The 16,701-nt window shown below is 41.6% G+C and overlaps 1 protein-coding gene across 3 annotated transcripts in view; it reads left to right on the forward strand.

The window, feature by feature from the left end:
- Nucleotides 1-16,701, forward strand: part of NCK1 (NCK adaptor protein 1) — a 247,769-nt gene that overhangs the window by 202,891 nt on the left and 28,177 nt on the right. The window lies entirely within an intron of this gene.

The following is a 16,701-nucleotide window of genomic DNA, read 5'->3' on the forward strand; positions in this document are numbered from 1 at the left end:
TGATTGACTCCGAGGCAATGTTCTGCTTCATACCACTAGTACATTGCCAATATAGAACTGACTTTAACTATATGTTTAACCGTTATGTGGTTGTTAAACACATACCTGTAGGAAAGCAATTGTGCAATAAGAAAATGCTCTAATGGATCACAGTATTTTCTTTCTAGTGGCGGTGAGAGTCCACAAAACTTTACTCTTGGAATTACATCACCTGGCTACCAGGAGGAGGCAAATACACCATTCACCACCCCTATTAATTTTATTTCCTTCCCATTAGTTGTTTGCCTTTTCAAGTAGAGGGCAAGGATAGAGGTGTTCAGGATTGTTTAAGAGAATTTTAATCCAATTCTTCCCTTAATGGAAAGTTCTTGGAAGAGAGGGATTTAGGAGAGTACTCTATGTATGTAATGCCCGAAAATAGGTATTAAATGCAAAATATTTTTAATGTAATTGTAAAATTATTCTTTTATTTTTAAAACCTAGTAATAACAAGTCGTCATAACTGCCGGCAAGTGAGACAATCCGCAATCGGTAGTAGGCTAAGGCTACGGGCTGAGTCGACTAGCACTTACAAGCTCTCAGCTAAGATTAAAAGCAAAAATGGAAGGGTTAGTTACCGCATCTGGCCAAATGGGACAAGCTCAGGTACCACGTCAAAGTCCCTTCCAAAACCTGGGTCCCTAAACCAGCCAAACAATGCATGCTCTCAATCAAACAAACTGAGAACAAGTGAAAGGTGCACAGGCTTATGTAATCACCCTAGACATATACAAAACACAGAAAGGAACTACACTCTGACTGGACTGGGTATACATCCCATGACCCTGCAACATCCTCAGCCCTGGGTGCTCAATGGCACTCACAAGAAGCTGTGCTGTCCCCAGAGTCACAGGCAGTTAATCCCAGACATGCCTGGGTGCAAGGCCCATAGTAAAATTACAAAACAAATTAATACAGCACACAGAGAAAGTCCAGCACTCACTCACAAGCTCTCAGCTAAGATTAAAAGCAAAAATGGAAGGGTTAATTGGTATGTCCCATTTGGCCAGATACGGTAACTAACTAATTCTCAATATATGATTACCTGTCAATATGTTAAATGGAATCGCTATCCAAAAGGCTTTCCAGCCACAATCTCTTCAGAATTAATAAAAATTGAAGGCATCAATGTTAATTTCTCTTGTTAAGTGTATCCAGTCCACGGATCATCCATTACTTATGGGATATATTCTCCTTCCCAACAGGAAGTTGCAAGAGTCCACCCACAGCAAAGCTGCTATATAGCTCCTCCCCTAACTGCCATTACCAGTCATTCTCTTGCAAGTCTCAACATAGATAGGAGGTCGTGAGAGTCTGTGGTTTTTTATACTTAGTTTATTTCTTCAATCAAAAGTTTGTTATTTTTAAATGGCACCGGAGTGTGCTGTTTATCTCAGGCAGTATTTGGAAGAAGAATCTGCCTGCGTTTTTTCTATGATCTTAGCAGACGTAACTAAGATCCAGTTGCTGTTCTCACACATTCTGAGGAGTAAGGTACTTCAGAGGGGGAATGGCGTGCAGGTTTTCCTGCAAATAAGGTATGTGCAGTAAAATATTTTTCTAAGGAATGGAATTGACTAAGAAAATACTGCTGATACCGAAGTAATGTAAGTACAGCCTTTAAATGCAGTGAAAGTGACTGGTACCAGGCTGATTGATAGAGATATATGCTAAGGTATGTGCAGTAATATATTTTTCTAAGGAATGGAATTGACTAAGAAAATACTGCTGATACCGAAGTAATGTAAGTAAAGCCTTAAATGCAGTAATAGCGACTGGATCAGGCTTATTAATAGACATACATACTCTTATAAGAATGTGTTTTAAAACGTTTGCTGGCATGTTTAATCGTTTTTTTAACATATGTTTGGTGATAAAACTTATTGGGGCCTAATTTTTCCACATGGCTGGCTTAAATTTTGCATAGAAACAGTTATAGGGAAGGTAATCCACAGCTCAGCTGTGGCAGTTTTGTTGTGTCTGTTTAAAAAAATTTCGTTTTTTTTTTTTTATCTGTTTTTTGCATTAAGGGGTTAATCATCCATTTGCAAGTGGGTGCAATGCTCTGTTAACTTATTACATGTACTGTAAAAATTTCGTTTGATTTACTGCCTTTTTTCACTGTTTTTCAAATTTTGACAAAATTTGTTTCTCTTAAAGGCACAGTAACGTTTGTTATATTTGTTGTTAACTTGATTTAAAGTGTTTTCCAAGCTTACTAGTCTCTTTATTAGTTCTAACATGTCTAACATAGAGGAGGCTCTGTGTTTATTATGTTTAAAGCCATGGTGGAACCCCATTTTAGAATGTGTACCAGATGTACTGATTTCATGTTAAACAATAAAGATCATTTTTTGTATTTAAAAACATTATCACCAGAGGATTCTGTCGAGGGGGAAGTTATGCCGACTAACTCTCCCCACGTGTCAAACCCTTTGACTCCCGCTTTAGGGACTCACGCAAAAAATGGCGCCAAGTACATCAAGGGCACCCATAGCGTTTATTTTACCAGAGGATTCTGTCGAGGGGGAAGTTATGCCGACTAACTCTCCCCACGTGTCAGACCCTTTGACTCCCGCTCCAGGGACTCACGCTCAAATGGCGCCAAGTATATCAATGGCGCCCATAGTGTTTATTTTACAAGACATGGCAAAGGTTGTGTATAATACACTGGCAGCAGTATTAGTCAGACTACCTGAAATTAAAGGAAAGCAAAACAGCTCTGGGGGTAGATACAGAGCATACAGACGCTTTAAGAACCATGTCTGATACTACCTCACAATATGCTTAGTCTGTGGGTGATATTTGTGACTCAGGGAAGATGATTTAACCTGATTCTGATATTTCTACATTTAAAATTTATGCTTGAGAACCTCCACTTGTTGCTCAGGGAGGCTTTAGCTGCTCTGAATGAATGTGTACAATCGCAGTGCCAGAGAAATTGTGTAGACTGGATAAATAATATGCAGTGCCGGTGTGTACTTATGTTTTTCCAATACCTAAAGAGGTTTCCTAAAATTTTTCATAAGGAATGGGATAGACCAGGTGTGCCGTTCTCTTCCCCTCCTATTTTTTAGAAGAATGTTTTCTAATAGTTGCCACCACACGGGACTTATGGCAGACAGTTCCTAAGGTGTAGAGAAGAGTTTCTACTCTAGCTAAGCGTACCACTACCTCTGGCGAGGACTGTTGTGCTTTTTTAGATCCAATGGATAAAAAATGTTTATTCAACAAGGTTTTATCCTGCAGCCCCTTGCACGCATTGCTCCTGTCACTGCTGCTGCGGCGTTCTGGTTTGAGTCTCTTGATGAGGCTTTACAGGCTCCATTGGATGAATATATTTGACAAGCTTAGAGCACTTAAGCTAGCCAATTCCTTTGTTTTCTGATGCCTTTGTTCCTTTGACTAGACTAACGGCTAAGAATTCTGTTTTTTACTATACTGGCGCGCAGAGCGCTATGGCTTATATCATGGTCAGCTGTCGTGACTTTAATAAATAAGCTACTTAACTTCCCTTCAAGGGGCAGACCCTATTCAGGCCTAGTTTGAAGGAGATTATTACTTATATCACTGGAGGAAAAGATCATGCCCTTCCTCAGGACAGGTCCAAATCAAGGGACAAAAAAGGCCTAATTTTCGTGCCTTTCGAAAATTCAAGGCAGGTGTGGCATCAACTTCCTCTAAGGCAAAATAAGAGGGAACTTTTGCTCAGTCCAAGGCGGTCTGGAGACAACCGGACCTGGAACAAAGATAAGCAGGTCAAGGAGCCTGCTGCTGCCTCTAAAACAGCATGAGGAACGGACCCCTATCTGGTAACGGATCCTATAGGGGGCAGACTTCATTCTTCGCCCAGGCGTGGGCAAGAGATGCCCAGGATCCCTGGGCATTGGAAATTATACCCCAGAGATATCTTCTGGATTTCAAAGCTTTCCCCCCCAAAAAAGGGGAGTTTTTGCCTTTCACATTTATCTGCAAACCAGATAAAGAAAGAGACATTCTTGCATTGTGTACGTGACCCATTCAGTTCCAATAGAGGAACAGGGACACAGTTTTCCTCAAATCGGTTTGTGGTTCCCAAGGAAAGGAAACCTTCAGACCTATTTTGGATCTAAAAGATCTTAAACAAATCTCTTTAGAATTCTATCATTTAAGATGGAAACTATTCGTACCATCTTAACTATGATCCAGGAGAGTCAATAGAGGACTACAATGGATTTGAAGGATGCTTATCCTCACATTACGATGCATAAAGATCACCATCGGTTTTTCAGGTTTGCCTTTCTAGACAGGCATTACCAGTTTGTAGCTCTTTCCTTTGGGTTAACTACAGCCCCTAGAATCTTTATGGAGGTTCTGGGGTCACTTTGGCGGTCCTTAGGCCGCGGGGCATAGAAGTGGCCCCTTATTTAGACGACATCCTGATACAGGCGTCAAACATCCAAGTTGCCAAGTCTCATACGGACGTAGTACTGGCATTTCTGAGATCGCATGGGTGGAAAGTGAACAAGGAAAGAGTTCTCTATCCCCAATATCAAGGGTTTCCCTCCTAGGGATTCTGATAGATTTTGTAGAAATTAAAATTTACCTGACGGAGTCCAGGTTGTCAGTTTCTAAATTTCTGCCGTGTTCTTCATTCCATCCGCGCCCTTTGGTGGCTCAGTACATGAATGTAATCGGCTTAATGGTAGCGGCAAGGGACATAGTACCGTTTGCACGCCAACATTTCAGACCACTGCAACTATGCATGCTCAGCCAGAGGAACGGGGATTACACAGATTTGTTCTCCTGTTAAATCCGGACCAAGAAACCAGAGATTCTCTTCTCTGGTGACTATCTCGGGTCCATCTGTCCAAGGGTATGACCTTCCGCAGGTCAGATGGGACAATTGTTACAACAGATGCCAGCCTTTTAGGTTGGGATACAGTCTGGAACTCCCTGAAGGCTCAGGGATAGTGGACTCAGGAGGAGACCCTCCTTCTAATGAATATTCTGGAACTGGGAGCGATATTCCATGCTCTTCAGACTTGGCCTCAGTTAGCAACTCTGAGGTACATCATATTTCAGTCGGACAATATCACGACTGTGGCTTACATCAACCATCAAGGGGGAACAGAAGTTCCCTAGCAATGTTAGAAGTCTTAAAATAATTCACTGGACAGAGACTCACTCTTGTCTAAAAGCTATCCCTATCCCAGGTGTTGAGAACTGGGAGGCAGATTTTCTAAGTCGTCAGACTTTTCATCCGGGGGAGTGGGAATTCCCTCCGGAGGGGTTTGCACAAGATCAAGCAGGAGAGTGCTTTGGTGCTTTTGACAGCGCCTGCGTGGCCACGCAGGACCTGGTATGCAGATCTGGTGGACATGTCATCCTTTCCACCACGGTCTCTGCTTCTGAGACAGGACTCTCTACCTCAGGGTCTTTTCAACCATCTAAATATAACTAATCTGAGATGGACTGCCTGGAGACAGAACGCTTGATGTTATCAAAGCATGGCTTCTCCGAGTCAGTAATTGATACCTTAATACAGGTATAAAAGCCTGTCTCTAGGAAAATTTAACATAAGATATGGTGTAAATATCTTATTGTTATGAATCCAAGGGTTACTCATGGAGTAAAGTCTGGATTCCCAGGATATTATCTTTTCTCCAAGATGATTTTGAGAAAAGGGTTGTCAGCTAGTTCTTTAAAAGGACAGATTTCTACTCTGTCTATTCTTTTGCACAAGCGTCTGGCAGGTATTCTAGACGTTCAGGCATTTGGTCAGGCTTTGGTTAGAACCAAGCCTGTGGTTAAAAATGTTGCTCCGCCATGGAGCTTAAAGCTGGTTCTTAAGGTTCTTCAAGGAGTTCCATTTGAACCTTTTCATTCCATAGATATCAAACTTCTATCTTGGAAAGTTCCTTTTTGGTAGCTATTTCCTCGGCTCATAGAGTCTCCGAGTTATCTGCGTTGCAATGTGATTCTCCTTATCTGGTTCTCCGTACGGATAAGGTAGTCCTGTGTACCAACCTGGGTTTTTACCTAAGGGGGTATCTAACAAGAATATCACTCAAGAGATTGTTGTTCCATTCTTGTATCCTAATCCTTCTTCAAAGAAGGAACGTCTATTACACAATTTGGACGTGGTTCGTGTTTTAAAGTTTTACTTACAAGCTACTACAGATTTTCATCAAACATTCACCTTGTTTGTTGTCTATTCTGGACAGAGGAGAGGTCAAAGGACTTCAGCAACCTCTCTGTCTTTTTGGTTAAAAAGCATAATTCATTTAGCTTATGAGACTGCTGGACAGCAGCCTCCTGAAGGGATTACAGCTCATTCTACTAGAGCTGTGGTTTTCACTTGGGCCTTTTTTAAATGTGGCTTCTGTTGAACAGATTACAAGACGGAGTCTTGGTCTGCGTTTCATACTTTTTCAAATTTAACAAATTTGATACCTTGCTTCTTCGGAGGCTATTTTTGGGAGAAAGGGTTTTTTACAGGCAGTGGTAACTTCCGTTTAAGTACCTGCCTTGTCCCTCCCATCATCCGTGTACTTTAGCTTTGGTATTGGTATCCCATAAGTAATGGATGATCCGTGGACTGGATACACTTAACAAGAGAAAACATAATTTATGCTTACCTGATAAATTTATTTCTCTTGTAGTGTATCCAGTACACGGCACGCCCTGTCACTTTAAGGCAGGTAATTTTTCCATTAAACTACAGTCACCACTGCACCCTATGGTTTTCCTTTCTCTGCATGTTTTCGGTCGAATGACTGGTAATGGCAGTTAGGGGAGGAGCTATATAGCAGCTTTGCTGTGGGTGGACTCTTGCAACTTCATGTTGGGAAGGAAAATATATCCCATAAGTAATGGATGATCCGTGGACTGGATACACTACAAGAGAAATAAATTTATCAGGTAAGCATAAATTATGTTTTTATAGCTTTCATTGGTTACTGATAGTAAAGGAGAGGCCAGTGCCAGAGAATGAATAATTGACTTTATAGGCAAGTCAGTACCCTGCTAGAGTATGTCCGTACTTCTGTAAGATAACCAACTTGTAACTAGGTAGGTGCATTCAAATGCTTCTTTAGCATCCGAATGTGAAAGGAGGTGGCCTCTCACGGAGTTTGTCTCTTTTCGGAGCCAGATTCCTTCTTGTGAACGTGCAAAACACTAAGATCTGGATTTCCACAGATATTAGTGTTGTTGCACTTTCACAAGAAGTAATCCAACTCCGAAAAGAGCTGAACTCCACGAGGAGCCACTGCCTTATGCATTTGGATGCTAAGCATCTAAATGCACATACCTACGTGTAACAAGTCAGTGAAACAAAGTGTATACAACTACATTAAGCTAGGAACTGAGTATTTTCCTTACCCTATATATTCTGAATTAAATACCATAGATTCACTCATTATATGGGGGGGATTTTTTTTCTGGTTAAAACTCATTTTCAGAATTATAGTAATGGAGACACATCCTGCCTGCTGCAAACCTTTTTAAACATGATTCTTTTCTCACTCTTTGTCTACTTAACAGTAATGTTAGGAATTAACAAAATTAGTTTGAAGCCTTCATTGGCGCTACATAAAGAACATTTCCCTGTCCCCTGCATCATGTGACAGCCATTAGTCAATCACAGACTCATATACGTATATACTGTGAACTCTAGTGCGTGCTTAGTAGGAGCTGATGCCTCCGAAATGACTGCAGTTTTTTAATGGAACGTATTTAAATTGCATGTAATTTATGAATCATTAAAGTTACATTTCTTTCATAAAGGTGGTAAGAGTCCACAATCCATTACTCCTGGAAATTATACTCCTGGTCAATAGGAGGCAAAGATTCCCAAAACGCCAAGAGCCCTTTAAGGGATAAAAAGTTCAAAATTGAAATGTGCATAAATGCATTCAATTTGAAGCAGAAGCATTTATGCAATATACTTCTATTAGCAAAAATGCTAAACATTCTAGTCCGTTATTACTGTTTTTCTCTTGCAAGGTGTATCCAGTCCACAGATTCATCCTTTACTTGTGGGATATTCTCATTCCCTACAGGAAGTGGCAAAGAGAGCACACAGCAGAGCTGTCCATATAGCTCACCCTCTAGCTCCACCCCCCAGTCATTCTCTTTGCCGTCTCTAAGCACTAGGGTCTCTCTACAGGAGGGTAAAGTGAATGTGGTGCAGTGGCTTGCACATGTGCTTTCAAGAATGAGGCTTCTGTTGAACAGATTTGTAAGGCAGCGACTTGGTCTTCACTGCATACTTTTGCCAAATTTTACAAATTCGATACTTTTGCTTCTTCGGAGGCTATTTTTGGGAGAGAGGTTTTGCAAGCAGTGGTGCCTTCCGTTTAAGGTACCTGTCTTGTTCCCTCCCTTCATCCGTGTCCTAAAGCTTTGGTATTGGTATCCCACAAGTAAAGGATGAATCCGTGGACTGGATACACCTTGCAAGAGAAAACAGAATTTATGCTTACCTGATAAATTACTTTCTCTTGCGGTGTATCCAGTCCACGGCCCGCCCTGGCAATTAAGTCAGGTAAAAATTTTTTGTTTAAACTACAGTTACCACTGCACTCTATGGTTTCTCCTTTTTCTTCCTAACCTTTGGTCGAATGACTGGGGGGTGGAGCTAGAGGGGGAGCTATATGGACAGCTCTGCTGTGTGCTCTCTTTGCCACTTCCTGTAGGGAATGAGAATATCCCACAAGTAAAGGATGAATCCGTGGACTGGATACACCGCAAGAGAAAGTAATTTATCAGGTAAGCATAAATTCAGTTGTTTTTTTTTTTGCAGCATATGCACATATCCTGTGAGGGCCTGTGCACCAGTATTCAAGCTCAGAGAGCTAAACATGGTGTGTATTACTTCTGAAGACGTAACATGTGTCATACAAGCTACTGCTGACTCTCTAAGAAGGTGTGGTGTTTAGGCCCTCACAGGATATGTGTATATGCTGCAAAAAAAGGGTAATAACTTTAATTATTTTTGCTAATGGGAGTATATTGCAAAAATGTTTCTATTTCACACTGAAATGCTCCCATGCACATTTCTTTTTCGATCTTTCTATCCCTTTAAAGGGGTATGAAAAACAAAAATTTTCTGTCATGAATCAGATTCATAAGTTTCCAATTTACTTTGGTTATCAAATTTGCTTAGTTCTCATGTTCTTTGTTGAAGAGATATCTAGTGCTGCCAGCTAATGCTCTTGCTAATGTATGACACTGTTACAAAACTGCTGCCATATAGTGCTGCAGACAAGTTCAATCTCCTGAAATTACTTTCCTGCTTTTCAACAAAGAATAAGAAGAAAATGAAGACAATTTGATAATATAAGTTAATTGGATATTTGTTTTAATTTGTATGTTCTTTCTGAATCATGAAAGAAACATTTTGGGTTTGATGCACACCCTATGTTCTTTAAGCACATATTTGTTTTATATAGTGCATTTCCACTTGTTAATGAGCATCGGTTTGTTTTTTGCACCTCACTACTTAGCACACATCAGGATAGTTTGCTTGTGCGTCCATGTAATGTGATCTGTTGGTGCCCTGCTCAGATGTGCATGTCGGGCTTTTTAGCGCATATTAGTTTTGTGTTGGTAGGCCATTTATTTAGCGTGCCTAGTTGGTTTGTATGTCTATCAGTTCTTGTCTTTAAATTTGCCCATCTAAATTGTGTCAGGTTAGCACTAATCACGTCTCATGGATGGATGTTTAACACTCCTTAGTTTGCTTTAGCATTATTTCTTCTATAAGGTATGACGAGTCCACGGATTCATCCTTGTGGGATATTATCCTCCTGCTAACAGGAAGTGGCACAGAGCACCACAGCAGAGCTGTCTATATAGCTCCTCCCTTAGCTCCACCCCCAGTCATTCTCTTTGCCTACTCTAAGTACTAGGAAGGGTAAAGTGAAAGAGGTGATAAAATATTAGTTTTTAATTTCTTCAAGCAAGATTTTTTTGTTTTAAATGGTACCGGTGTGTACTATTTACTCTCAGGCAGCAGATGGATGTAGACTTCCCACAGAGGCTGAGGAGTACAAGAAACTTCAGTGTGAGGAACGTTTTCATGCTACATAGCAGTGAGGTATGTTCAGTCAATTTTTCTGGAGAGACTGTGTATTTCAGAAAGGCTGACAGTATCCCCATGAGGGTAAGGGTAAGCAGTAATCCTAAGAGCTATAGAAAGGCATTACTAAGCTTGCATAAGGGGCTAATTAAAAAATGGTTGACACAGAGTTTTTGAATGTTTGTGGGGGTTTATGAACTGGGAGTGCTGTTAACATTTGTGGGCAATAACGTTTTTTGGGAAACTTTATTGAGGGTACACTTGGCTTATTTTTTGGGTCTCAGAACCCACATGGCTAGTTTAAAACCGCTCTTGTGCGGTTCTTTGAGGCTGTAGAGACATGGAGTGAGATGGTCGGGGCCTATTTTCGCGCCTCAGATGCACAGTTGTTTTCACGCAGCAAGCTCCAACTCCTGAGGGCCCTTGTGGATGTTTTGGGCCAAATCGAAGCTTTAACCCCATATTTGCAATCCCTGAGGGCAGGTAGGCGCCACAGCAGCGCTGTGGAGAGGTGCTGGGGGTGTTTTTTCCGAATTTAGGCCTTATTTCAATCCGGTTTGCACATTAAAGGGTTAAATGTTTTTTCTTTTCTTGTGGGGCAAACTTAACTACACAAATTGAGTCTGCTATCAAAAATTTGGAAAGTTTGGTGTATTTTAAAGCAGTTTTGCAGAACTTGTATGTTTTTTTTCTCTTAAAGCCGCAGTACCGTTTTTTAAGATTGTTGTTTTTTTCACAAAATAAAGTGTTTTTCAAGCTTGTTTATAGTCATTACTAGCCTGTTCAACAAGTCTGACATTGAAGAAAGTCATTGTTCAATATGTTTAGAAGCCATTGTGGAAACCCCACTTAGAATGTGTCCCTCATGCACTGAAAGGTCAATAAATTGCAAAGAACATATTTTAGCTACTAAAAGTATGTCGCAGGATGATTCTCAGTCAGAAGGGAATCAGGTTATGCCATCTAATTCTCCCCAAGTGTCACAACCATTAACGCCCGCACAAGCGACGTCAAGTACTTCTAGTGCATCTAATTCTTTCACCCTGCAAGATATGTCCACAGTTATGAATACTACCCTCACAGAGGTTTTATCTAAGCTGCCTGGGTTGCAGGGGAAGCGCAGTAGGTCTGGTGTGAGAACAAATGCTGAGCCCTCTGACGCTTTATTAGCCATATCCGATGTACCCTCACAATGTTCTGAGTTGGGGGTGAGGGATTTGCTGTCTGAGGGAGAGATTTCTGAATCAGGAAAGATGTTCCCTCAGACAGACTCGGATATGACTGTTTCTAAATTTAAACTAGAATACCTCCGCTTGTTGCTCAGGGAGGTTTTAGCGACTCTGGATGATTGTGACCCTATTGTAGTTCCAGAGAAATTGTGTAAAATGGACAGATTTCTAGAGGTTCCTACCTACACTGATGTTTTTCCGGTCCCTAAGATGATTTCGGACATTGTTACTAAGGAGTGGGATAGACCAGGTATTCCGTTCGCTCCCCCTCCTACTTTTAAGAAAATGTTTCCCATATCTGACACCATGCGGGACTCGTGGCAGACAGTCCCTAAGGTGGAGGGAGCTATTTCTACACTGGCTAAGCGTACAACTATACCTATTGAGGACAGTTGTGCTTTCAAAGATCCTATGGATAAAAAATTAGAGGGTCTCCTAAAGAAAATATTTGTTCATCACGGTTTTCTTCTCCAACCTATAGCGTGCATTGTTCCTGTAACTACTGCAGCTGCTTTTTGGTTCGAGGCTCTGGAGGAGGCTCTTCAGGTTGAGACCCCATTAGACAATATTCTGGATAGAATTAGGTCTCTCAAGCTAGCTAATTCTTTCATTACAGATGCCACTTTTCATCTGGCTAAATTAGCGGCAAGGAATTCAGGTTTTGCCATTTTAGCGCGTAGAGCGTTATGGCTTAAGTCCTGATCTGCTGATGTGTCATCAAAATCTAAGCTTTTAGCCATCCCTTTCAAAGGTAAGACCCTATTCTGGCCTGAACTGAAAGAGATCATTACAGACATCACTGGTGGGAAAGGCCATGCCCTTCCTCAGGATAAGACACATAAGATGAGGACTAAACAAAATAATTTTCGTTCCTTTCGAAACTTCAAAGGTGGTCCCTCTACCTCTTCCCCGGCTGCAAAACAAGAGGGGAATTTTGCTCAATCCAAGTCAGTCTGGAGACCTAACCAGACTTGGAACAAAGGTAAACAGGCCAAGAAGCCCGCTGCTGCCACCAAGACAGCATGAAGGGGTAGCCCCCGATCCGGGACTGGATCTAGTAGGGGGCAGACTTTCTCTCTTTGCTCAGGCTTGGGCAAGAGACGTTCAGGACTCCTGGGCTTTAGAAATCGTGACCCAGGGGTATCTTCTGGATTTCAAAGATTCTCTTCCAAGGGGGAGATTCCATCTTTCTCAATTGTCTGCAAACCAGACAAAAAGAGAGGCGTTCTTACGCTGTGTAGAAGACCTATATACCATGGGAGTGATCCGCCCAGTTCCGAAAGAAGAACTGGGGCAGGGGTTTTACTCCAATCTGTTTCTGGTTCCCAAAAAAGAGGGAACCTTCAGACCAATTTTAGATCTCAAGATCCTAAACAAATTCCTCAGAGTCCCATCTTTCAAGATGGAGACCATTCGGACTATTTGGCCAATGATCCAGGAGTGTCAATATATGACCACCGTGGATTTAAAGGATGCGTAGCTCCACATCCCTATCCACAAAGATCATCACCAGTTCCTCAGGTTCACCTTTCTGGACAGGCATTACCAGTTTGTGGCTCTTCCCTTCGGGTTGGTCACAGCTCCCAGAATTTTCACAAAGCTGCTAGGGTCCTTTCTGGTGGTTCTAAGGCCGCGGTGCATAGCAGTGGTGCCTTATCTGGACGATATCTTAATTCAGGCGTCGACTTACCAACTAGCCAAGTCTCACACGGACATCGTGTTGGCTTTTCTCAGATCTCACGGGTGGAAGGCTAACGTAAAAAAGAGTTCACTTATCCCTCTCACAAGAGTTCCATTCCTGGGAACTCTGATAGATTCGGTGGACATGAAAATTTTTCTGACGGAGGTCAGGAAATCAAAGATTTTAACCACCTGCCAAGCTCTTCATTCCATTCCTCAGCCGTCAGTGGCTCAGTGTATGGAGGTAATCGGACTGATGGTAGCGGCAATGGACATAGTGCCGTTTGCTCGCTTGCATCTCAGACCACTGCAACTATGCATGCTCAAACAGTGGAATGGGGATTATGCAGATTTATCTCCTCGGATAAATCTGGATCAAGAGACCAGAGAGACTCTTCTTTGGTGGTTGTCACAGGATCATCTATCCCAGGGAATGTGTTTCCCCAGCGTGGGTCATAGTGACAACGGACGCCAGCCTGTTGGGCTGGGGTGCAGTCTGGAATTCCCTGAAAGCACAGGGTTTGTGGACTCAGGGAGGAGGCTCTCCTCCCGATAAATATTCTAGAACTGAGAGCGATATTCAACCCGCTTCAGGCGTGGCCTCAGCTTGTTTCGGCAGATTCATAAGATTCCAGTCGGACAATATCACGACTGTAGCATATATCGATCATCAGGGGGGGAACAAAGAGTTCTCTAGCAATGATAGAGGTTACCAAAATAATTTGATGGGCAGAGACTCACTCTTGCCATCTATCAGCGATCTATATCCCAGGAGTGGAAAACTGGGAAGCGGATTTTCTAAGTCATCAGACTTTTCATCCGGGGGAGTGGGAACTCCATCCGGAGGTGTTTGCACAATTGATTCAGCAATGGGGCACACCAGAATTGGATCTGATGGCGTCTCGTCAGAACGCCAAACTTCCTTGTTACGGGTCCAGGTCAAGGGATCCTCAGGCAGTACTGATAGATGCTCTAGCAGTGCCCTGGTCGTTCAACCTGGCTTATGTGTTTCCACCATTTCCTCTCCTTCCTCGTTTGATTGCCAGAATCAAACAGGAAAGAGCTTCAGTGATTTTGATAGCACCTGCGTGGCCACGCAGGACTTGGTATGCAGACCTGGTGGACATGTCATCTCTTCCACCATGGACTCTGCCGCTGAGACAGGACCTTCTGATTCAAGGTCCGTTCCAGCATCCAAATCTAGTTTCTCTGTGGCTGACTGCTTGGAGATTGAATGCTTGATTTTATCCAAGCGGGATTTCTCTGAGTCGGTCATAGATACCTTGATTCAGGCTCGAAAGCCTGTCACTAGAAAAATTTATCATAAGATATGGCGTAAATATCTTTATTGGTGTGAATCCAAAGGCTACTCATGGAGTAAGATCAGGATTCCTAGGATTTTGTCCTTTCTCCAAGAAGGATTGGAGAAGGGGCTATCAGCTAGTTCCTTAAAGGGACTGATATCTGCTTTTTCAATTCTTCTGCACAGGCGTCTGGCAGATGTTCCAGACGTTCAGTCGTTCTGTCAGGCTTTAGTTAGAATCAAGCCTGTGTTTAAACCTGTTGCTCCGCCATGGAGTTTGAATTTAGTTCTTAAAGTTCTTCAAGGGGTTCTGTTTGAACCTATGCATTCTATAGATATTAAGCTTTTATCTTGGAAAGTTCTGTTTTTAGTTGCTATCTCTTCGGCTCAAAGAGTTTCTGAACTATCTGTATTGCAGTGCGACTCGCCTTATCTTGTTTTCCATGCTGATAAGGTGGTTTTGCGTACCAAACCTGGATTCCTTCCTAAGGTTGTTACTAATAGGAATATCAATCAGGAAATTGTTGTTCCTTCTCTGTGTCCTAATCATTCCTCTAAGGAGCAACGTCTGTTGCACAACTTGGACGTGGTTCGTGCTTTGAAGTTTTACTTGCAAGCAACCAAAGATTTCCGTCAAACATCTTCTCTGTTTGTTTTCTATTCTGGAAAACGTAGAGGTCAAAAAGCTACGGCTACCTCTCTTTCTTTTTGGCTGAAAAGCATCATCCGTTTGGCATACGAGACTGCTGGACAGCAGCCTCCTGAAAGGATTACAGCTCACTCTACTAGAGCGGTGGCTTCCATTAAAAATGATGCTTCTGTTGAACAGATTTGTAAGGCTGCGACTTGGTCTTCGCTTCATACCTTTTCCAAATTTTACAGATTTTATACTTTTGCTTCTTCGGAGGCTATTTTTGGGAGAAAAGTTCTTCAAGCATTGTGGTGTCTTTGCTGTTTAACATCTGTCTTGTCCCTCCCGTTCATCCGTGTCCTGTAGCTTTGGTATTATATCCCACAAGTAAAGGATGAATCCGTGGACTTGTCGTACCTTATAGAAGAAAAGTAAATTTATGCTTACCTGATAAATTAATTTCTTCTATGGTACGACGAGTCCACGGCCCGCCCTGTCATTTTAAGACGGATTATATTTTTTTATTTTAAACTTCAGTCACCTCTGCACCTTTTTAGTTTCTCCTTTTTCTTCCTGTATCTTCGGTCGAATGACTGGGGGGTGGAGCTTAGGGAATATTAGTTTTTCAGAAGCTAGATCTACCGAACACTTTCCTATTAATTTTTAAGTGTGTTTTTTGCAAGCTTTTTTATATAATACCCCCTACTCAGCTTTGCAAATCTTGTATGGATCATCTTATGCATTTTAATCGGACTAATGATACTCTTGCTTCTAAGTATATCTGCCTTTCCTCTCTTTATTCTTTACTTGGCAGTTCTTCAGATTTTGCTCCAGGATTTATAAATTTTGTACGCTCTACTGTATTTGAAATGTTGGCGGCTATGCCTCTTCCAAGCAAGCAAGAAAGGTGGGTTGCTGATAATTTCTAAAGAGCGGTCTATGCCTGTTATCCCCTTTTAATCCTGTTCTAAAAATTTACAAGATGTTTCCTTTGCCTGTCTCTAACATAAAGCTTTTAGAATCTATCCATAGGGTGGATGAGACTATTTCTACTTTGGGTAAATGTACTACTATCCCTTTTGAGGATAGTACATCTTTTAAAGGTACTATGAGTAGAAAATTAGTCCTTTCATAGAAATTAATTTCAGCAAGCAGGTTTTCTTTTTAAAGCTGAAACAAAAAAGGTGCTCCAATGTAACTCTTCTTAAAGGAATACACTCTAACTGGGAGAAAAAAAAACACATTTTTACAGCGGCAGTTAGTATTGCTTTTTTTTACTGCATTTTTTTGGTGTAAAGATTGATCTAAACAGTTCGCTGAAGAGTCTGCTGGTGACGAGATTTTTTTTTAAATCAATTAAAACCCATGAAGACAACTAATGCTTCCATTTTTGATGCTGTTATTGACACTAGTAAGATCAATGCCAAGAATATGGGATTAACAGTTCTGACCAGCAGGGCCTTATGGTTGAAATCATGGTCAGATGACATGGTTTTGAAGTCTGGGCTTTTGTCTCCTTTTCAAGGAAAAGTTTTGTTTGGGACTGGTCTAGATGCTACTTTTCTTACTTAGGAGAAGAAATCTAAGGTTAAAATCAAAGCCTCTAAATGCTTTTGTTCCTTGCTTCAATCTAGGAACCAAAAGTCTTCTCAATAACAGGGATCTTCCAGTTTTTCCTGGAAACCAAATCCTAATTGGAACAAGTCAAACAGTCTAAAAATCCAATCTCCCCTGACAGGTCAGCTTGCAGGTA

This window comes from Bombina bombina, chromosome 4 (genome assembly GCF_027579735.1).
Source record: "Bombina bombina isolate aBomBom1 chromosome 4, aBomBom1.pri, whole genome shotgun sequence".
NCBI classification, from domain to species: domain Eukaryota; kingdom Metazoa; phylum Chordata; class Amphibia; order Anura; family Bombinatoridae; genus Bombina; species Bombina bombina.